The sequence below is a fragment of the Tenrec ecaudatus genome, chromosome 6 (genome assembly GCF_050624435.1).
Source record: "Tenrec ecaudatus isolate mTenEca1 chromosome 6, mTenEca1.hap1, whole genome shotgun sequence".
Classification (NCBI taxonomy): domain Eukaryota; kingdom Metazoa; phylum Chordata; class Mammalia; order Afrosoricida; family Tenrecidae; genus Tenrec; species Tenrec ecaudatus.
The window spans coordinates 46,394,522-46,418,800 of record NC_134535.1 but is presented as its reverse complement, the minus strand read 5'-3'; the positions used below and the strand labels follow the sequence as shown (position 1 = coordinate 46,418,800).

General features: G+C 43.4%; 1 protein-coding gene and 1 non-coding gene across 2 annotated transcripts in view; one reads left to right on the top strand and one right to left on the bottom strand.

Annotated features, from left to right (window-relative positions):
- The window catches only part of TMTC2 (transmembrane O-mannosyltransferase targeting cadherins 2), a 489,624-nt gene that overhangs the window by 56,865 nt on the left and 408,480 nt on the right, over positions 1–24,279 (top strand). The gene's annotated exons all lie outside the window — the stretch shown is intronic.
- On the bottom strand, positions 4,889–5,015 carry LOC142452228 (small Cajal body-specific RNA 4). Its single transcript, XR_012785254.1, has one exon.

The window sequence follows — 24,279 nt, the reverse complement described above, 5'->3', positions numbered from 1 at the left end:
CAGTTACTTGTTTTGCTTCTTTAAGAGGCACAGGCGAAGTGTTGGCACTTGTGTTCTCGTCAGTTTTATGCCGTGTTCAAGGTTTTCTTGCTACGGGATGCATTTAGAAGTAGGGAACATTTTCCTCTGAGTCATTTGGAATACCTTGTGTATCGGCCAATAGGAAAACAGAGTTGAAAATATTCTCATTTATGGAATGAAAATGCCAAGTCATGTGCCATTAAATAAGGTTTTTGTGGCAAACCAGAACCTGCTATTGTTGCCACCTGTTTTAATATCAATGATGGCTATTTTTATCTGTGATAAAAAAAATTAGTGAAATGATAGTAATTCATACCTTTCATGAATAAAACAGTGATCCACCAAATGTGTCAGTGATGATGAGTATCTCAGTGTCTGGTCCCTTGCACTGCGCTGGATATGCATCCTTGCAATGCATAGAAGAGCTAAATTTCCCAGTTCCCCTGGGTGCCTTAAATGTGGTCCTATGGTGTCATTCTCCGTGGGATGCTGGGGTGGGATGAGGGGAGATCACTGCCATCAAGTCAATACTGACTCATAGCGACCCTCTCTGGGTTTCCAAGACGGTAACTATTTGCCGAGTAGAAAGCCCTGCCTTGCTCCCTCAGAGCTACTGGTGGTTTCCACCCATGTGGATTACAGCCCAATACATAACCACTACATCCGGGCTCCTCAGCCTCCATTTACTTTTATGCCATCTGCTGGCTTGGAATGTGGCTGGTGTGATGGCTGGACGATGAGGGACTAATTAGCAGGTAGTAGGAGTTGAACAGAGCAGAGAAACTAGGTAGAAGGATTCCATTATCTCGAAGTAGACATTATTATCCAGAAGTCTGTGATGAAGAAATGGACATTGATTTTGTTTTAAGACACTATAGTTTTGGGATTCCTATCTATTTTTGCTAAATTTAATCCCAATGAAGAGATAAACCCTGACATTGATGATTAGGGGCACAGGAAGGCTAAATGGATTGAACAGTGGATGAAAAGACTGTCTTGTAGGAATAGCTGAGGTGTGATGAAGGTGGAAGTGTAGGGTACCTACCTTTATGTGAGGAAGGGATCCTAGGAACCCCGGAGGAATAGATCAGGAAAACTTACCATGAAGGTACAAAGTTATACAATGAGTACTAGACATAGAGTTTACAAAACTTGCATTCGATAACCAGTATTACCATTTCTTATTCAGTGTGCCTCCTCTGTTTTTCAACTATGAAAGTGTCATTGATTGTAACTAAGATGAAATGAGATCATGTGTGTTCAATCACTTTGTAAGCCACTTCTACTTCTTGAGTAATCAACACATTGAACTTGGGGAAGATGAAATCACATTGCAAATTTACATTGTGCCCTTTAAAGATGTATTCAGAAGGGTAAGTTCATCTTCTGCTGTTATAGGAAATTCTTGCAGCTCCTGTGATTTTTCTGATAATAGTTTTACAATTCCTTTAAATTGCAAGTACATTTTCAATTTAGGGAATCATTCTTGACTTCTGGTGGATCTTGCTTTAAGAGATAATTTGCATTGTGGAAGGGATTGAGTGGCATGGTAGGCCTTTATTCATTGAAGAGCTATTATTGAGCACCTTCTATACAGTAGGCATAGCTGTTGGGGAGTACTGCAGATAACAAACCCGAGAAAGTCCTTTATCTTAGAACAGAACATATGAGTACTATCTAGTGGTTGCTTTTTTCTTCTTGAAATGTTTCCTTTCATATACTCGCAGCTATTATAGACCCTTGTGAGATGCAAGAACAGTGCAAGCGATCCCTGGGAAAGTGATTATGTTGTGGCATGACTCTACGCCGGCTTTTACATACTCAGGACCTAGCAGATCATTCAGAGCTGACTCTTTCGTTAGTGCTCTGTGCCTGGATTCGTGAGAGCCTTCGTTGCTGGGACCCTCCGACTGCATGCCCCCCCCCCCCCGCCCGCTCCCACGCCAGCAGCTAATACCTTTCCCTGAGCCCTTGGGTTTTGGGGGGAGTTTTTCATGCAGTTTCTTGATGTGATCCTTGAGGCAGCTTTCAAGGCAAATGAGGCAGGACTCTGTTTTCCTCAGAGGCACGATCCGGTAAGCTTTGGACTGCTAACCCCAAAGTCAGTGTTTCAAACTCAGTAGCCGCTCCTTCAGAAACAGGCAAGCTACCTGCTTGATAAAGATGGACAACACTGGGAGCCCTGTAGAGGGTTACTATGAGTTGGCATTGCCTCGATGCCAGTGGACGTTGTTTGCCTTGGCTGTTACCCCGAACTTCTGTGTCAGATCGCCTCGGGTGAAACCCTTCGGCGACGCTTGCTTTGAAGTGTACGTTTCAGTCCACATCGCCTTGTGTGTTTAATACTTACTGTGCAAGACCTCAGACAAACTTCTCCTTTTAATATCTAGTTACATGTGTTTTTCAAGTTTAGAACTTATTCATTTCGATTCTCCCTCAGGGGCTTTCTCTCGGGGTAGTATTCCTGTTATTTAAAAAGGTTAATGCTGGCTATCTTAGTCTCAGCTCCAACGTGCAAAGAAAGTGGGAATGTTAAAATCACCTTCGTTAACTGAACTGACCTTGCTCAACATCTAGCGCGTATGGAAGGGAACTAACCACTACCGAGCCAAATCGAGAAAGAAACTCTATTATTTAAATCTCTTTAGATAAAATCCAGAGGTCCTCACTTTTGCCCTCTCACCTTCTCTTCACCATGATACCAAGTTGTTTGGTTTTGGGAGTTTGGGTAAAGGGGAGAGAGGGGCCCTTAGTTGTTGAGTCCTTGGGGCTCCCCCCACCCCCTTTTTGTGTGTGTCTTTTTCCCATGTGATCAGAATGAATGCTTGGTAAGATTCAAGTAGTTCTTTCTGTTGCAAGCACCTAGAAAAGTCCCTCTACTTGGCCCCTAGGATTCTTCTTCTATGCCACATGCATGTTTATTATCTGTATTTCCCCTCAAACCAAACCCAGATTTGCTGCCATTGAGTAAGTTGACCCTACGGGACAGAGTACATCTCATGCTACCCTATAGGACAGAGTACATATATCTCGTGTTACCCTATAGGACAGAGTACACATATCTCGTGTTACCCTATAGGACAGAGTACGTGTATCTCGTGTTACCCTATAGGACAGAGTACACATATCTCGTGTTACCCTATAGGACAAAGTACAGCTTCCCCTGTGGGTTTCCAAGGCTGTAAGATTTTGTTTGTTTGTTTGTTTGGGTTATAATTCCATTGTAGTTCCATGATTGGTCCTGCTATGCAGTATTCTATTGCCCCATAGACCACTTCACTTATAGATTCTGCAATTAGTGGGCATTGGCTTTTGACCAGCCCGGGTTATTGTAAATAGCACCGCTTTCAGCATTCCATGTGCAGGTATCTTGGTGAACAGATCATGACATTTTGTATGTAGGAGTGAAACCGTAGGACTTGTAGATGTTTACTGTAGTAGATACTGCCTAACAGTTTGGCTTAAGTGATTTTAATAGCAAAACTGCAATGGTGACAACAGCCAAAAAAAGAATGTAAACTCTCGTTTTAAGGATTTTCTTTTTTTGGTTGTTGCCACTACAGTTTTTAGGTTCCCCAGTAGTGGCAAGTGTGAGTGAGGGGTGTTTTCACAGTTCAGTAGTTCATTCATATCAAGCAGAATTGACAGTCATCACTGCAATCAGTTTTGGAATATTTTCTTCTTTCTTGTGTTTAGACCATTAGCTTTCCATTCCCTCCAGCCCGGCCTCCCCTCCTGTACCCGAGGAAACCATTAATCTAGTTACTGGGCGACTGTAACTTGTTCTGTGCTGCCGCCGAGGCAATCCCGTCCCGCAGTACAACAGAGTGAAACACCGCCCAGTCTCGTGCCCTTGTTTTGTGGAGTCCGTTGTTGCAGCCACTGTGGCAATCCATAGTGTTAAGAGCCTTCCTCTTTTTCACTCACCCTCCACTTTACCAAGCATGATGTCCTTTTCCAGGGACTGGTCTCTCCTGTTAACATGTCCAAAGTACACCAAGTCGCACCATCCTTGCTGCTAATGAGAGCTCTGACTATAGTCCTTCCAAGACCGATTTTGGTAGTTCAGTATTCTATGCCAGCACCATAATTCAAAAGTATTGATTCCTCTTCAGTCATCTTTATCCAGTGTCCTCCTTTGACATGCATAAGAGGCAACTGAAAATGCCATGGCTTGGTTCAGGCGCTCGTTAGTCCTCAAAGTAACATCCTTGCTTTCCAATACTCTAAACAGGTCATGTGCAGCAAGCAGATTACCAGATGCAGTGGGCCCTTGGATCTCTCTTGACTGCTGCTTCCATGAGCATTGCTTGTGGATTCAAGAAAGCCGAAATCCTTGACAACCTCAGCCTTTTCTGTGTTTATCATGGGGTTGCATTGCCTAGTGGTCCGGTGGCAAGTATTTTGGGTTTCTGTACATCGAGTTGCAATCCACACTTGAAGGCTTCAATCCTTGATCTTCTTTGGAGACCAACCCACAAAGCAAAGGAAACTCACAGTCCTTGAGTCTTTTCCAGTGTAAGTGTGTATGTCTTCATAGGGGTAGATGGCCTCAAGTTTCCTCATGAGGTGGGTTTGAACTGCTGAGCTTATAGCTAGCAGCTCAACGCTTAGCCCACAGTGCCATCGTGGCTCCTTCCAGGCAAATACAAATTATGGGTCTCCTAGGGAGACCACAGTCAAGGAATAAAGCCTACTCTAGTGTTTTACCAAACACTTCCTGTAAGCTATATTTTCTTTTTCCTGACATTATTTACCCTCATGGCTAAGCCTAAAGAGCAAATGGACTAACACAGTACCCAAGCACCATCTTGTTTCCCCTCCACTGCAGTAGTTGCTAGTGTTGTCCCCCCCAGCCCCCGCCCCCGAATATTGGGTAGTACAGTCAGCCCTGTGATGCTCTCACTAAGGGCTGCTCTCTCCACCCCTTTGTCTAGGAGGAGTCTATCAGCAGAGTCTTGCTTCATCAGACTCAGCCTTCTTAGTCCTCCAGGAGTTGCCAGTGTTGTCATAACAAAATACTACAAACTGTGTGTCCTACTGAAGAAAAGTTTATTGTCTCCATTAGTTTGGAGACTGGAACCCAGATCAGAGCGTCTCCCATAGCTACCTTCGGATTCTCTGTGAGGGAATCTCTTACCTGTACAAGTATCAAGCATTCCTCGGCTTGCGGCTTGAGCATCACATGACATCCTTCTTCTGTCCCCTGGTCTCTTTTATGAGGAAACCAGTCTTCTACGACTAGGATATACTCCATTTCAATCATATTAATCTAACTGATGAAGTCTTCAAAGAATCTATTTCCAAACAAGTATCTTCACAATGCAGGGGATTCAGCACTTAAACCTATCTCCTTGGGGGACGCAGTTCAATCCATGGCCGCCATCAGTCTTAGCATATTTCTTTTGAATCCTCATTTTCGCCTGTGTTTGCCATACCCCTAAGGGTCATGCTCACATCTGGGTAGAAAGAGATCAACAGGAGGCACAAGATGGGCAGGGGCACACCCGAAGGTTTTTATTTAAAAAAAAAAAATAGGGACAGGATTAACTTCCAGGAAAGCTCTCTCGCTGGCAGTCTCTTATTTCCTTGCCCTGAATAGCGTCATATGAAAACCCCAGTGAAGGGGAAGGTGACTTGGGAGCAGGGATAGTAGATGACGGCTCGTGTCCATGCCGAAGAGAATTTCACACAAATATTAAACAGTAGTTAAATAGCTACTTTCCCATCAGTGGCCCAAGTCTGACAAAGCTCTCTATTCTCTATCTTCTAGAAACATCTTTTTTTTTTGCCTAATGAAACTACTAATTTAAGTTACTGAAGGGAGTGTACTTTTTTTCCCCCAGGAAAGTCAGATGCTTATTGGTTTTTCTTTTGTTGTCAAAAAACTCCATATGAAAGATATTGCCATCTCAGGTTTAGATTGAAGAACTACTCATAATATAAATCCTTGTTTTATTGCTAGCAGGAAATTAAAAGGAAAAAAAAGGCACTGGTTAGCGTCTTGAATGCGACAACATGGATTTATTTCCCTTCTGTTCCAGTGTGTGCCCTGTAATTTTTTTCATTCCTCAAGCAGAGCTCAGGAAACCCCAAATTAAAGCAGTTCATGCGGTGCGGCACACGATGATTAAATCTTATCTGGCTGTTCCGGGGATGGACAGATAACAGTTGTTGCAGAAAACCTTTTGTAGCCTCTGAAAAGACACTTGTCACAAAGAATGCTGTACCTCTCCTGTGTTGCAAGCTAAAGTTAATTTAGATCAGCTGAGGCCCTTTGCAGGTAGCGATCCCTTAATAGTGTTGGGAATGTGTTGACTGAACAGAAGTAGCGTGCTCTAAGTGAAGTTTCATTATCCATGGGCGCCGGTTGTAAATACCACTGTGCTGTGATGTATGTTTAGCTAATTTCGTGTCCTTTTGAAGCTGCTGTTCAGTAGCGTGAAATGCTTATTACTAGTAAACAGTGTACATTAGCACACGAGAGCCCAGAGAAAACACCACTTACCCTTTGGTAATGGGCAAATAGAGAACAGTGGAAGATGGGAATTAATTATCTTTATGCAGATGTCACATCATCCTGTAAGAGAGCAGGGTTGTTTATGCTTGGGGGGGGGGGGTGGGAAACCGCTTTGTTTTTATGAAGATCCAGAGCAGGCAAATGGCTGTGAAAGAATAAATGATTTGAATTGCTGTTAATTCAGTGGCAGAGCTTTTGAAATATGGTGCATATTTTTAGCCTTTTTAAAAGCATTGAAATTTCAGGACATCTGTATAGCCCTTCAGCTTTCTCAATTAGGGGCTGTGACAGAATATTTGTGTCTTTGTCCTGTTCTTTACACAGGCAGTCTGTTGGCTTGTCGGCACTATTTCAGATGGTGATCCTGAATTGTAACACCTACTGGCCCCGGCTGGACAGACCATTGTGTGCCTGTCTGGCAGTACTAGTGGGAACATTATAGAACACATTTCAGAATTCATCAATGGAAGCCTTTCTTTGTATTAGAAATTTCTTTTATTGATAAAAGGGCATTTATACCTATTAGGAAAAGATATACGAGGCATTAGAGTTTTGAGAATAAACGGGAACTCTGCATATTTTTCAGATTATTTTTCTTCGTTTGCTCACTTATTTCACTTTAAAAACATCACATCTAGTATTTTTGTGGTGAAACAGCTGTCAATATCTCACTTATCTGTCTAATTCATGGGTGGAGAACCATTTTTTTTTGGTCAACGCCCTTGGCTATTTATAACATCATTCTCGGCATACACTGGTCAAACATTTAATGAACTCAGTCCTAATGTGTCGGTTGAAGTGTCTTCTCTTAGGTAAGGTGGGTGATGTTACCTAGTAATGATTTCACACACCTTATATGGCCTGCAGAAGCCTTGGTTGCTTAGTGGTTAGCATTCACTTGGGACATCCAAGATAATGCCGTTCGAAACCAGCAGCCGCACAGCAGGAGAAAGATGGGCCTTTCTACTCTTGTAAAGAGTCAGTCTCAGAAACCCACAGAGGCACGATTATCCTGCCCTTACAGGGCTGCTGTGAGTCAGCATCAACTGGATGGCAGGGAGTCTGGTGGTTTGTTGGCGGCCTGCAGGAGGAGCCCTGGTGGCAGAGCCCTGGCGGCAGAGCCCTGGCGGCAGAGCACTGGTACCTGGCAAGGCCCGCAGTTTGGAAGGACTAGTCTGGCTGTCCTAGTGAGAACACGCATGGGATACAGCTGCTCCCCGGGAGGAAAGTGGGCTTTCTACTCCGGTAACGAGTTACAGCCTTGGAAACTCACAGGGAAGTTCTGCCCCATCCTGTAGTATCGTTATGTGTTCGCATTGACTGGAAGGCAGTATGTTTGGAGTTTTACACAGTCAGCTGACCCAACACATTCACCCCTGCTCTACTGAAGCATAAGCACTAAGGTAAGTGAAGAATTTCATTTCTGTTGTCCAGGAAGTGCCAAGAATAATGAATAATTATTTGCAGTGTGCTTGTGTATCTGTATATGTATGTATATTTATATATGTCTCCTAGGTGGCATTTGTGTGCTCATCTCCTAGGGATACAAACACGACTATGGCTCTCAATATGGCACATAAGGCACATGCACACGTGTGTATATGTGTATGTACATATATAATATTATAGAGAGAATTCTAAAAATGATGCCCTTAGATTTCTGCCTCTTGGTTATTCATGTGAAGGAATTTTGCTGATGGAATTAAAATTCCTTCAGGGTATGGAATCCGTTCAAGGTTCAAATGCTTAATGCACTGAGCTACTTGAAAACTTGGTTTTGGGAGGGTTAACCCAGACATGACTTGGAAGAAAAGTCTGGCAATTCCCCCACCCCACAAAATCAGCCATCAAAAACTCTGTGAAGCACAGCACAGTTCTGTGGGGATGCCATGGGTTCGAATTGACTGGTTGACAACTGGTTAAGGTGCACAGATTATTCATATGAATCTAAACTAAACCTATAAGCCCATTAAAAACAGAGAGATTTTTGGAGATGACAGACGAGACAGGCAAAGAGATTTAAAGTACGCTCACACCTTGCCAATGTTTGCTTGAAGATGGAGAGGGCACCCAAAAAAGGAATTTGGCCAGGCTTAGAAAAGCTTCTAGCTGACAGCCAGCAAGGCAGTGAGGACTCAGTCTTCCAGCAGCAAGAAAACAGAATTAGGAACCTTAATGAATGTGGAAGTGGATCTACCCCCACCCCACCCCCCCCCAGTAGCCACCAACTAAGAGCCTAGGATGGCCTAGTTGACTTTATGAGATCTCAGCAGAGAACCTACCTGAATTATGTTGGGTTTCTATCCTCCAGAACTTTTGGCTAATAGGGTATATGCCTTTGAAGTTTCTGTTCAAGGGGGTTTCAAATAGTTGGTAGAACAATTCTTTTATCTTTTAATTTAATTTTTCCATGAAATTTTGGAAGCCACCTTGTATGTGCGCCTCCCATTCAAGATTCAGTGTGGTTTGCATTGTTTTCTCTGTGTGGTGCATAATGGATTCTGGCCTTGAATTGTAACCAAATGGAAAGATGACGAAACACTGCAGGATCTCTGTCATGATGTCAAATGTAAGGCACTTTTAGGATGGCATTCCTAGAGTTTAACTGCAGGTGTTAAGGAATGAAACAAATGTGTTGGTACTTGCTGCGATTGGTTTGTTAACCAATATAAAAACATTAAGTGTTCCCAAAATGTTCCCCAAAACATTGTTGTTCCCTTCCTGGACCCCTGGTGTAGTGGTTACATGTTGGGCTGTTAGCCACATGGTCAGCATTTCGAAACCACCATCCACTCCACAGTTGGTGGATGAGACTTTCTTTTCTGTAAAGAGTTGGGCCTTGGAAACCCACAGGGGCAATTTGATCCTGAACTACCGGGTTAGTCTGCATCAAAACCAAAGTGATGGCATTTAAGAAAAAAATGTTTCTCTTAAAGGTGATCCACTACTGAGGTCTAGTGGTAACACAATTATATTTGGACTGTCAGGGAAGTTTCTTTTGTACAAAACAAACAAACCAAATTCAAAACCAAATTTACACTAAAACCACCCTCAGACTGCACATTTGGTACTTTTTATGGACTGTCCTCAGTGGTAGCATTTCTTTGCATCTTCGAGGGTGCATTTACAATTCATTCCCAATAGCTTTTGGACAGTTCTAAAATGACGTGTGGATCCCTGGTGGTACTGGCAGGTAAGACCTGACAGGACTGCTAACTGCAAGGCCTAGGTGCTCTATGCTCAGCAGCCACTTTGCAAGAGAAAGAGGAAGCTGTCAGCTCATGAAGATTCAGTAGGGTCACTATGTAGTACAATGGTCTCAGTGATAGAGTTTTTTTTTGGTTGGAGTATTTGTGGTGTGGTGATAGTGGATACAATGTGTAAGATTTTGTGAAAACATTCTTAGTAAAAATCAGTCCGAGTCATATGACAAAAAAATACTGCTTTCAAGTATTAAAAGAAATATTCCTCTTTCCTGAATTAATTGTGACTGATCATCATATTTTAAAAGTTTAGAAGTTGTAAAAAGGTGGCGGGATGGAGTAAGTAAACAGAACATAGACTTGGGGAGGAATCGAATCCTGACCTGACCACTGTCTAGCTGTGTGATTGAGGGGTCACGCTTTAACTTCTTTACACCTTTCGAGCTTGTCAGGAGGAGATTAACATGAGCTTTCTGCCTGACACATGGCAGTTGTTAGCTAAATGAAAATGCAACAACGAAACAGTGACCGAAGTGACGCCAGGTGTGTCGTCTCTTCTCGTACACGTAAACCTAGTATGTAAGCTGTGCTGCCACACAGGTGTTGAAAAGCGCAGCTGTTGGCTTTGCGCAGCCGCGAGTCCATTTGGCCTGGCAGCACCCCGTGCAGGGTTTTGGGTGTTGTTCATCTTTACTGGCGCCTGCCTTTCTCCCACAGCGCGCTGTGGGTTTGAACCGTCCCCTTCAGTGGAAGAGACAGGCTGCTGTTCTGTTTGCCTTGGCCTGCCTGCTTGAGTGCTCTGAGTGGAGTCTAGAAATTTGGGCTCAGCCCTGCCTTTCCTGCGCGTTGCTGCTTGGTGCGCAGCCTCACTGCTGGCTGCAGCCCAGGAGGCGTCCTTTCGCTGCTGCCGGTCGGCTCCACGTCTCGCTCTGGAAGCCTCACCTGCTCCGAGGCTCCTTGGAGCAGATTTGGGCAGTACTTCCGGAAGGAGATTAAGACTGAGCTGACAGATGGAAAACTCTTTATTTTAGAGGGATTTTTAGGGTACGAAAAGGTATGATAGCAAATTGTGCAGGAGCCAGTCCCATTGACTTATTGATGGTACTTCAACACTTGTAGTGAATTTTTCTTTTATCTTTAATGATAATTAGTTCAGTGTGCTATAAAATGCCTCAAGGTTTTATACTCTTGAATGATAAAAGTCTGAACGTTGACAACGTTTTAAAAGAAAGCGTTCTCAGTAGTTTCTATGATCTTGACCACACCACATGGGCATCCGTCGGGAACCAGCACGCACGGCGGAGCGGAGGTCTCCCGCCTGCCCCTGAGAGACGAGCCGCAGCCCGGTGCTTGTGTCCATGGAGCCCGTTCCAGCTCAGGGGGGGTCCATAGGGTTCCAAGCTGTTCCCCTTCGGAAACATCTTGGCAAAGCGTGTCTTCCAGTGGCATCAAGCTGCAGACCTTTAAGTAGTGATTGAGCACTGAAGCCCTGGCACCGTCCAGAGACACGACGAGACCGTCCCAAGACAGAAAGGAAAGAAGTGTTTGGCATTCTTGGCTCTATTCTCCCCACTCTCCATCCCCACTAAAGAGCGATTAAAGCAGAAAAATTGTTGTGGTAATTATTATACAGTCGTAGCTGATATGGATAGTTTTGTTTTTGTAACCCCAGGTTAACTGCTTTGCCTGAATTAGCTCATTGAATTTCCAAAACAACCCTGTGAGATGGTAATAGCTATTTGCAGTCCTGTGAGCTAATAACAGTTATCCATTCAGTGACGTTACAGCTTCATCGGTCTCACCTATTGAGGGATCCTCCTTTCCGTTAATCTGGTAAGTACTTGTTATGTGTCCTTCGCTTGCTCTTCACTCCGAGTTATTCACCAGACTCTGGGCTCCATAAGTGACGAGCAGAGACCTTGATTTGGTTCCTGGTTCGTTGTTCTTTTAAACCCTAGCACACTACGAGGCTCGGGCACACGGGTGATGCTTTGGAAATCGTTATTAAGGGGATGAACCCCCATTTTGTTGGATATGAGGAAGCTGTTGAAAAAGAATTAAATAAGCTACAAAGGTCAAGTCATTTGAAGGTGCATTTTTCACCCAGGCAAGCGTGTGCACAGCCTCCAATCTTTACCTATGTGCTGAGAGGCATTTGTTGTTGTTGTTGACAGACTTCTGGAATGATATGCCCTGAAAAATAATGATGTACAAACTTAGGCTTCTAAACGGAAAAACATAGAGATATTTTTGACAACTCGGCGTTTGAGTCTTGTAAATCCTTGCTTCCCGGGAAAGCTGCGGGTTCTGAGGTGAAAGAAGCCCTCGTGGTGGAGTGCAGTGGGCTGTGCTTTGTGCTGCTAACTGCAAGGCAACCGTTCAACGCCACAAGCCAGTCTTGGGAGAAAGATGAGATTTCCTGCTCCATAAAGATTTGTAGCCCTAGAAACCAAGACGGGCAGTTCTAGCCTATCCTGTATGTGTTTTTTGTTTTTGGTGAATGAGCTTTATTGGTCTCATAAGCCAAGACAGACAGAGAAAGAGAGCGAGACAGTATGTGTGTAACATAAAACTAAGCTCGCCGCTACAGAACCGATGCGGACTCCTAGGGGTCTCCTGTGCACTACGGGAGTGGCAGTGTTAGGTTTCGGGAGAGGGTTCTACCTCGGTTCTTTGCTTTGCAAGATGAAAGAATTCACGCTGAAGCCCGTTTTGTAATCCAAGTGCGTTTTTATGAAGAACAGGACAAGTTTCGGTTTTTTCCATTTCAAAAGGGGTTAACAACTGGGCACAAACAACCATGTGGAAGAGAGCACCCATGGGTGGGGGTGGGGGTGGGGCTGGGGGATCCCAGGAGGCCAGAAACTGGGATTTCTCCCAAGTTGTCTCTCCCCAGTAGATGCCACACCTAAAAGGCTGCTTGCTACACTTGGTAAATGACTGTGCCCTTGGAGGTCAACGAAAACAGGTCAGAGGTTATTCTCCCTGGGGGTTGTCAACCATCTAGAGCAATCAGACTGTATAGTCTGTCCCACCCTAAGTAGGGCCCACTCATTTTCTGATAAGGATAATAGATTGTTTCCCTGAAGGAGAGCCCAGGGAGGTCAAGTCCACTCAAGGGTGACCAAGATCAGGCTGCCATATTGAGTCTGGGGTCCGCCCTTCTTGTCACATGTATGCCTCTAGTCCCTCCCCTTCCTATTACGTGCATACCCCTAGCTCATCCCCTTCCTGTCACGCTAATTCCTGTTGTATAGCCCCTTCCTGTGACATGTGTGGTTACCTGTAACCACGCTCCTTACATATATATGGGCCTTGGCTTCAGCCTACACTGTGCGTGGACCTGGCTGGTGAGATCATGGCTGTTCAGGAAGTGTGCATGCTACCACGACATGTGTCTGACTTCTTCATTTTACTCCCTCTCCCATCTCTCTTATTCTCTATGACTTCACTTTAATCTTTATAAAGACTTTATATAGCTTATCTGTACAGTTGTGCTTACTGGACCCGAGATAGTGTGAGGGACTGATTCCCCCCACAAGAAGCGTAAGAACTCTTAAGAGCATGTGTGCCCACAGGCTGTGAGCCTTAAGGAGGCCCAGAGCAGGTGCATGTGCACCTGCACAGGTGGGGGAGAACCTCCCCTTCCATCTGCTTCTGAACCAGGAGCAGAGTAAGAGAGAGTCCCAGAGTGTGCTCCCTGCCTTTATTGTAACCCACCCCTGGGCTGGGGGAAAGCATAGTTGAAGGTATTGGTTGACCCCACTGACTGGGTTAAGCCCGCCTGGGTGATGTCATGAGCCTGGGCCTAGTTTGGATCTCCCAGGTGTGTCTCCCACCCAGCTCGGGGGCTTGAGTAGGAGCATGCTTAGTTTGGGGTCTTCATAGTTGTCCGATGTTTGCCTGATTTCTTTCCAACCTCTTCTCTGGGGGCCTTTTCAGGCATGGGAGGGACAACAAGCCCCCTGTTCGTAAATGTAGCTACCTAACAAAACTGTTTATTAGAGTAGAACGTCCCATGTTCTTCTTGCAGAATGGCTGCCAGTGTGACCTGCTGTCTTTGTGGATCACAGCTGCAGGTGTAACCACTGTACATACCTCCAGGGCTCCTCCACGTGGACATATTTAGCCTTATAATGTTTTTTTCAGTACAAGGGTCATTAAGGTAGATACAGACCCATGGCTGCTTCTGGAGGTGGCTCATCTTTGTCTCCATCACCCTGGCTTTCCTACCCGAGGAACTGCATCCTTCTAAGTTAGCTTTAGGACTTTTATTTATTTTTTAAATACAAGGAGAGAATGTTTGGTGTAAAACATAAAAACTGATCATGTGTAAACGTTTGAATGTCTCCCCACTTGTGGTTCCTACTAGGTGGAGGGCTGAAGTGTCAGCATAAACATCATTTTGTTGTAACAAGGGTTTATCACCATATGGCCAAGTCGTTGTGATTGATTGATTTTTTTCTTGTTGGCCAGCATTTGTCGGGGGGTGGGGGGGGGTGGGGTGGGGGGTGGGTGTTTGGAGGCATCATTTTAACAGGGAAAAACTGATTAGCAAAGTGGTTCTTGTTTGCCAAATTGAGAAACCATTAAAACTAATTTCCTTCAGAGACAGAATGTCTCTGAATTTTACACCCAAATTCTAAAACTTTCTTCACTCTGGTGAGATAGCCCTTGACTTAATTAATTAATTAATATGTAAAGCTCTTTAAAATGTTCAAAGATACATTTCTGTAATACATTTCTACTTTTTTATACAAAAGTTAATTGATTTCTAATGTTAACCTATGTTTTATCCTGATAAAAGTGATTGGCCCTTATTAGGAAAAATTAGGTAAAAATTAATTGTGATATATTAATTAGAAAAGCTTGAGGAAGCTAATTCTGACATTAGGTCAATTCTGGAGGGATTCTTAGTAGGTCATATTTTGCCAAGCATTGGTACATTTAGCAATTCTACACTTATCACTCATGAAGGGTCCAATAGAGATGTCACCAGAACTGAGGGACTGAAATTTATGGGTGTCCACCTGCTTGTTTGGGAGATACCCAGAAGGAATGACATCTGGCAACTTTTCTGCTATTCGGGGTATTGTTAATCAAAGATAAATTGAGAGATCAAGGAATTAAGACATTCCTTAGAGATTAGTAACCAAGAATAATTGCGGTGTTTTAATATGAGTGTCTCCCTCCATAGTGCCTTCTAGAAACAAATATTCAGAGGTAATAATTTTTCTCAGCAGTAGTCTAATTCATGGCGTTAGGACAGCTGTTACATATACATATATGTGTATGAACTGAACTCACTGCCGCTGAGTCAATGCTGACTGACAGTGACCCCTTAGGGGTTACTCAAACGGCAACTGTTTATGGGAGTAGAAAGTCAGCTCTTTTTCCCCAGGAGCTGCTTGGTGGTTTTTGAACTGCTGACCATGCACATTGTAGCCCAAGGCATAACCACTATACCGCCAGGGCATATGCGGGTGTGTATGCACTCGCGTGCACGCGCACACGTAAAGTCGGTGACCTTTTTAGGGCTTAGAAACTTTGTACTAGAAATAAGTAGCCTTTAGTTAAAATAATAAACATACTCTGCTAAATTATATAAAGACTAAAAGGTTGTAAATGAATCCTTTGAGTTGTACTAGAGATACTTTTTTAAACAGACAAACAAACAAACAAGCTGTGCTAGCCCATGCTATGGTGTATAATTTTGGAATGTGAATAAGCTCTTCTTAATTTACGTACCCTGAGAATTAGGATTTCTTATATTTGATTTCTCCCCGTGAATGGGGCTGTGTGAGGCTGGGCTCTGTGAGCTGGGCCCAGAAAGCCTCTGGGAGAAAGGTGGCCTGCAAGGCGTAATGATTGTCAGACAACGCTGTCTGTGAGCAGTGTTCACAAATCAAAGCGTCTTTGAAATAGAGATTACAATCAAAGTTTATCTGTATACCATTGTCTTTGGAGGGCCTGGCAACATTCCAATTTGCAGTTATTTTGAGGGGGCGGGGAAAGTCAATCTTGTAGGCAAATGTAATTGAAGTTTTGATTACTGGGAACCTTGTTAGAAATGGAGGGGCTGGACAGGTGGTTGAGCTGCTGGTTTGTTTGATGCTGGAGGATGGGGGCTGCATCTCCCATGGTCCTACATCACTGTCACCTCAGACCGGAGAACTCAGAATTGCCTTCTCATTTTGATAGTGCGTGGTTTCTTTCTTCAGGTATGGAGCAGCAGCTTACTGTGATGGATAGCTGTTGTTTGTCCTTCTGTAGCGTTGCTACTTTGTGTAGACTGTGGAATTTCCATTAAGGAACCTCTCTCCCTGTTATCTAGGGCTGATCCCACCCCTCCTTTTGCCATAATGCAGTGGGGATCCATACTTAGCCCATAGTTATTGATAGTAAAATAACTAATTGATGGTACAGTACCCAGAACAGGTCAACTGAGTGAGATTCTATTCCTGGAATTTCTGTTGGAATTGTTGGAAAAGGAAGCTTTGACCTATTTCCTTGGGAGTGTTTTGATGGGAGTGTTAATCAAAGGTAAGTTTAATTGCTCCGGTCCCTGGAGAAAGACCTCATGCTTGGTAAAGTAGGCTGGCTGTGAAAAAGGCCAACAGTCAACAAGATGGATTGACACAGTGGCTGGCTGCATCGAAGCCTTCAAACAAAAGAGCAATTGTGAGGATGGACAGGACCGTGCAGTGCTTCATTCTGTTGCCCATAGAGTTGCTATGAGTCAGAAGCGACACCACAGCCCGAAACAGCAGCACCACCCCCCCACCCCGAGTACCCACCACCACAACAAACACACTTTGTTGCTCCTATTGTTGCTCAGACAAAGACATAATTTAGAGCCGGAGATTCAGCATACTGTGACTGTGTCATAGTGTGAATGTATGTGCAATGATCCGGTGAATTCTTCTTGTGGATGCGGATAAATTAGCTTGAGGTAGGGTTTTTAACCTTTATAATGGATATGGACCTGGTTGACACACTCGTCTTGGTCTAATGGGCTCCACCATCAGTCCCAGCCCTTGTTTTGTGTATAACATTGATTAATTGTTTTAGTCGGGTATTTAATTTTTCGTACAAAATAAAATAACATTTCCCTTTCAGTGCCTCTCTGCCTCTCTCATTTAGAGTGATTTAAAAATGTCCTTCGGAGAATCTGCATGAGGATTGTGAAGTATGTAAGACACTTTGATGGGCAGGGAGGACCTTGATTAGCAGAATAGCAGGGCTGTTATCTGTGTGAAATTGCTGAGGGAGAAAACATGCATTTTATTGACAAAAGAAGAGGTTGGGTGCATTTGAGAGCAATCACCTTGCCAATAAAGCTGCCTGTGAAGATCGCACCTTACTGATGCAGCCTTGCTGCTCTGGCAGGCATTGCTGCTTCCAGATTTGGTCGCAGCATGGGACAAGGGGATCTACAGACCTCCTTCCTGCCTTTGAATAATTAGCCTCAGCACAGTATCCTGAACAGTGATCAGATGTAAACAAAGCCAGCAGATCACGAATTTGGAGATACTTGGCTCTTGGAAATTACTTGGCAGTCATCATTGCCTCAGTTGTGTGCAGAAGCACGTGTGGGTTTCGATGGCATTTTGCTGTGTCCCAGCAGCTTTTAGTTTGGGGAAGGGACCCCCGGAGTGGAAGTTGTGGCCCTACTTGTATACACAGATGGGCAGCTATCAGTCCAAGCCCCACACCGCTTTAGTAGGATGCACCCCAGTGGCTGTCACTGAGCACTTTGCTCTTTTGCTTATCTGTGCAGAAAATTAGAATCAGTGCATGAGTGGTAATAATAAAAATACTGCTGTATCAAAAGTATATTTGAAGCACTTGTGGGTTTTTTGTTTTTGTTTTTAAACAAAGGTCTGTCTTGAGATTAATAAGGAAACATAAGAAGAGCCTGTTTTCACCTTTCACTTGGCTGATAATGTGTGGCTGGCCTTAACCTTATTTAACAAAAATGTAGATATGTTTCTCTAAAGTCAAAGGTAAATCGGTTCTATTTGGAACGTATTTACAGAGCTTGCATGCCGTTTGATTAGGAAGCACGTTGGGAGATTTTTCCTGTTACCTCTGGATGGCCCCAGGTCAATTCTGACCTATCCCAGTCTCAGGATGGAATAGGCCTGCCCCACAGGGTTTCTGAGACACCAACATCTACATTTTTCCTCCACAGCAATGGTGGGAGCTTACCTACTCCATCACCAGGCTTCTTCTACTTAGTGAACTTTCCTTTAGCATTTGTGGTACATTGGGTTCTAAGCCAAAAGAAATACTACTTCATTTGTGTAACCTCTTTCTCTTACAATGTGCTCATTTATAAAAATTCTTTAAGATATTAGCATTGCTTAAATTCATTTTAGAGTTTACAAAGAGTACTCCAGATAAATTGCCTTGTTTATCTTCTTAACAACATAGAGGGGTCAGTCAGTAAGTAGCCTGGTAATATCTCTGTTGGCTCCTTGAAGAGCACTTTGAGACCCTGTATATGTTACAAAGCATGAATAATGCCATGGAACTAGCAATTTTAATAGGCCACGTGTCTAGGTACTTATTACAACACTTTTTGGAGTTAAGAGTTTGCTCTTGAAAACAAGAATTTAATGATTTGTGAAATTTTCTCATACTCAAGCTGGCCTGTCTACGTCACACTACCATATACCCCGACTCTACCTTTTGGGACCATCTGTCCAATAGTCTTCTGTAGCCATCTCAAACCACCGTCAACTACAATACAAATGCCCAGTCAAATTGCCGATCTGGAATTCATGCAGTCAGTAGAAACAACCCAGTCAGGATTAAAATGAACAACCACACCTACAGAAAAATAGGCCTAGCAGTTTTGGATCTGGCCAGTATCACGGTGGATAATGTAAAAATGTTTGAAATATCAAAGTGGGGAAATATGACCCTCAAGGGAAAAAAACTTGACTAGATTGGCAAAAATAGTGGCTTTGAAGATTACACTTAAAAGTGAATAAAGACATTCTGTGGTGTTATTTTAACGTAGAGGGCAGCAGCGAAAAAGGAATGTCCTCAGCAAGATGGATTGACAAAGGGGCTGCCCCCGTGGGCTCAGGCATAGGAACAATTGCGAGGCAGGTGAGGACTGGGCAAAGATTTGTTTTGTTGCGTGTAGGGTGGCCGTGGGTTGGAACCTGCCTGATGGCAAAGGGCAGAAATAACACCCCCCCCAATATGTCCACAAATATAGAGGGGTATGCAGGGTGCCACGTATGAATACTTCATAGAAACAAGCTTTAGGGACACGAGTCATTGTGCCTTTGGGGCTCAGGACAATATTCTCAAGGGACACCCAGGTCAGTTGGCACCATGGACTACACAGTAACAATGTTCTGTAACCTGTCCGGGTCCTAGAAAGAGAGGAGCAACCACCTAAGATGAAACTATTGGTTTCTCTCCATCCAGAGGGAAAACAAAAAATAGTGGTGAGAATTGAAAAACACATGGAAATAATTAGTTGCATGGATTAGAGGACCATGCAAACACCAGTCGCTGATGTACCTGGAGAACTGGATGATACCCAGCTACTGCTGCCAGTTACTCTAAGAGGATTCACATTAGCAGGGCCGTGGAGCGAGAAATGTGATAGAAAAATGTGGAAGAGAACTGAAAATCCTAAGAGACCAGGTTTACTGTTCAGATTGGGATGGAAGCACCCCTCACATATCACTGTGAGGGACACTGAAGGGAAAAGGGAAGGTGATAGGATTGGATGCTGACTCAGGTGCTTGACATCATCTGGATGTATTTGTTAGCATCAACGTTCTCATTGGTAAAACAGGTGAGAAAACAGGAGTCTTAGGTGGCTGTATGCCAATTAAGTGAAAAAGAATATGGGAAAATTCTCTACAGTTACAAAATTATGTGCAAGGTAAGTTGCTTATTGTTATTGTTGCCCTCACTATTGTTTTAAGAACCATTTTTCAGTAAAAAAATTCTGGTCATATTTTGAAGATGTAGGTCAAAATGGAAGCTGCATCCATGCCCTGTGTGATTATTGAAATTGCCTTTTGTAAAGAATGCCAGACTTACGACTTGCATGTGTTTTGTTACATAAAGTGCATAAGAAACAGTTCTGAAAAATGTAAGGCAACATTTTTCCTATTCAATCACTTGTCTAGTAAAATTATTTTAGAAGAGAGATAACATTTTAATTGCACAGGCTGAAAACTTCCATATGGAAAAATTCCCAAGAATAATACAAAGGCACTCTTATGTGAAGAGGATACACTGTAAATCATCCCGTGTCGTCATTTAAGAGCCAGGCAGTATGATTGATATGAGGAGCTTCAAAAACTTTGTGGAGAAGGCTTATCTTTTAATTCCATTTTTCATACACTTTTTGAAATCCCCTTTGTATAAACATTGAATTCTAGATCGTGCCTGCTGGAAAAATTCTGCATCTGATCAAAAGATAAACTTTGATAATTTGAAATGTTAAAATTTGGCTTGACCATTACTTTGTGAAAAGCTGGCAATGTCAAACGTGAAATACGTGATTGACAGGTTTTCCAAGGCCACAGTAGCAAACCCCAGCCATGCCCTCTTACAACCGACAGCCTGAAGGCTGGTTTGCAAACTGCAGATATATTGCCGATATCTACCCATATCCACGCGTTGCTGCTGGGCTGGGTGAAAGCCTCTGGCTTGGAAGCCCTGCAGTGTGATGTGCATGATATGGACTGTGAGAATGCTGTCATCTTGGAGATCCCTTTAAGCTAAATACAAGCACGATGATTTCAACAGACACTGGGTTACTGCGACAGCCGGCTCTTTACTGACGTATGTCTGAAATCATTATTCTCTGAACTGGGATGACACTGGATTATCTACTGGGTTCTTAATGCCTCTTTTCCCTTCTCCCCATTTAAAGTTCTTCTGTATCAAGTCATACGAGTTATAACTTCAGTCCAAAATTGCCTCTCAGGGTTAGAAAAACTCACCAAGTCCGTTTGGGAAGTTAACTTACTTTGTATGACCGCAACACAGGGCCTACATTCCAAATTTTTATTTTCAAATGTGTAGTGAGCACTCTGGGGATGTTCTCCTACACTGACTCTCTCAACAGACATCGCTGCTCAGGCGTCTCCCTGTCGAGGTATCTGACAGTTATTTGGCCATGTTTTCCCAGTAGATTTAATACGGAAAGCCAGAAGAGTGATCGCATATTCTGATTTCCAACTAATGATACTCTTGTAGCTTTAGGAGACGATTAAGCACCTACTTACACTGTGCTTGACCCAGTCTTGGCTTGCCTTGCCCCCAGGGTTTTGGGGGCGCTGCATTGACGAGCTGGTAGCTGGAAGGTAGAATGGGCCCCGAGACAGAAACGTTCTGGTTTGAGCAAGCAGTGCAAAGAGCAGTAAGGAGCCTGGGGTTTTGCCCTCAACAGATGAGTTCGGTTGTTAGTTTCAGCTTAGTAGCAGTTTGATCGTAAGTCCATTAACTATTCTGAGTCTCCGTTTTCCACCTCTGAGACAGTAAAGCGTCCTTTTCATTGTACTAAATGTTAAAGGACATGCTGGCGTCAAAGGCCTCTCATAGTTGGCCTGGCGTTCCATGATGTTCACTAATGGCACACATGATGCTGCCACTGAATTGACTTCAACTCCACGTGACCCTGCGCATGTCAGAAGAGAACTGTGTTGTATTTAGTGTTTCAATGACTTGAGTTTCCAGGGTGGATCATCAGACTTTCTGTTGAGGCTGGTCGGCAGCGTAAACTGCAGTGTAGCGTGAGCTGGGATAACCGGGGTGTTGTAGGAATGAAAAGCTGCTCAGACTCACACCGCAATCTAAGTATGGCCACCCCGTTCTTTGAGATTCAACTGATTAGCTTCACTTCTCGTCCCCCATACAGCTGTATTATTCCCTGTGACCGCACTAATCAAGGGATGCTCCTAGACTCTACTGACCCTATATTTCTCTGTATACTGAATTCTTTTGTCTGCTATACATTGTATCACCTGCTGTGGTGGGCCCTTTCCATTCATAGGACCTTATTTGACTGAAATCATTTCTTCATTTCCCAGTTATCAGTTACTACTGCTCAGGAAAAGATTTATTGTTGCTGCTGTTCATTTCTTTTCAACTCAGGTGCCAGTTTTCTGCTACCTTGCTGTACATCCCCCTCCTATTTAGTTCATTCGTTTCCATCCCCTCAAATCCATCCCCAGTTCTAGTGCAGAGCTGTTTGGTAAGTGTTTTGTCTTAGGTCAGCCTGGGCTCCACCACTTACTTACTTTATACCAAACTTGCCGCCAGATTCTGTTTTCCCTGAAAGGAGTACGGAACCTCCTACGTCCTCTTCCTGTGACTCAAGACGCCCTTTTGATCAGATTTGAGAGCTTAGATATACAGGATGAAGAAACAAAACAGAATTTCTAGACCGGGGAACAAGGAAGACAGATATTTCCTCTAATACATATTTAATTGGTGAAATAAATAGTGGGTGAAGAAATGGACATGATGATACAAAACCAAAGCAAAACCCTTGTTGTCCAATCAGTACTGAACATGGTGGTCGCGATGGACCACAACCGTATAGGGGCAGGTAGGTAAGTATACAGTAATCAGAACTCTGACATATTTGATCTTTTCCTATGGTAAAGTCAGAATAACTTTAAGTCCTAATCTAAAACATCCAACTGTGGAAGGGCAGAATGTCACAAAAAAAATCACTGCCAATTATGGTCCCTCTGAGGAGAAGGAAATGATGAAGCACAGGAACTAAGTCAAAACAATGTAGCCAGTGATCAGTCACTGGGTAGATGCTTGTCAGCCCTCCCTTCTTGGGGGAGAATCATCAAAGGGGGAGGCACTGAGTCTACAACACTGTCATCTTTCTGTGGGTTATCAAGCTGATGAACAGGCAGCGGGGGAAACACAGTAACTTTAGTTCATTGGGATTCTCCCAGCAAAGGCTGAGGGCGTCAAAGATAAGAGTACACGTTTATTAGGTTATTGCAGAAAGCCTGCGGTGCAAAGGGGAGGAGGGAGAGGGTCAGGTCAGTTAAAACCTGAAGCTTTCCCTCATCTCTGAAGTGTTGGAAGCCAAGGCTGAAGCATTTTCACAATCACATTGAAAGACAACGTGCATAAAAACTACCAAGCTTTTATGAGTCAAGCAGCAAGCCTTTTAACTCTAAAGCTATGGAGTCTTCTAGGCCAGCTGCAGCAGGGTCAGGAGGTGAAGCTCTTTTCTGTTTGCTAGAAGCGCTAATATGTGATCTCAGTAGATTTCCTCCCAGACAAGTCTGACATTGAGATTCAAAACAGTGTTGAGACTGACTGTGGTTTGAGCCCCTTGGAAAGTTTTTCAACTGCAAACCTTGCTCAACAATCCATCTTGGTCTTTGAGCAGTTTTTATAAACACATTCATTCTTCCTTTTGTGGGGGTCAGTGTAAAAGTATTGTTATTACGGTTCTGGTTTGTACATCATGCACAGAAAATACGTTTAAGCATGGCTCTGTGATCAATGCGTGGCCATAGACAAATTTTCTCAGTAGGACACTTGACTTAGTCTTATCAGGGTACTTTCCAAAAAAAAAATGGGCCCAACCAAAAGAATAGCTTCCAAGGGGATCTTTTGGCCAATTTAATTCAAAGCAGACATTGGTCCAAAAGGTTGTGATGACTTGAGGGTTTGCAGAAGAAGAATCTTGATAGATTTTCTATAAGGACATAGACTGAACAAGATCGTGTATTATGAGGATGTTTGAAAAAAAAAGAAAAGAAAATTGCGTTGGTAAGGATAAGCTCAGGAAAGCTGTGCTGACGAATCTTCTGTCGTGATAACGTAATTGTTCTTTCATTGAAGGTAGCAAAGCCTGGACCTTTCCTGACAGATCTTACAGCCCTACTCTTGCCCCCTCAGCTTTTCAATGTTCCCCCAACTCAAAGAACATTCTAAAAGAAAACAAGTTGAGTTCTTTGAGGGTGCCACAACGTCGTTTTGATGTGATATAAACTGAAAAATACACAATTCTTTCAGGAAGGGTTTATAGAGGTGGAAACACTATTTTGAAAAGTGCATAGACCTAGGTAGAGGTTATTTGAGAGGCAGCAGCCTTACAACTTGATATTTGTGCTTAATCAAGTTTTCTATGATTTTATGGCAATACTTGTTTTAAAAATCCTTTTACTATGGACTCGTATAGCTCTTATCACAATCCATCCATCCATCCATTGTGTCGAGCACATTTATACATTTGTTGGCATCATCATTCTCAAAATATTTTCTTTCTACTTGAGCCCTTGGTATCAGCTCCTCATTTTCCCTCTTCTCTCCTTCATGAACCTTGATAACTTATAAATTATTATTACTTTTTTTCATGTCTTACACTGACCGATCTCTCCCTTTACCCACTTTTCTGTTGTCAGGCCCCCTGGGAAGGAGTTATATGTAGATCATTGTGATTGGTTTGTCTTTTCTCTCCCCACCTTCCCCTTAACTCTCTTGGTATTGTTACTCTCATTATTGGTCCTAAGG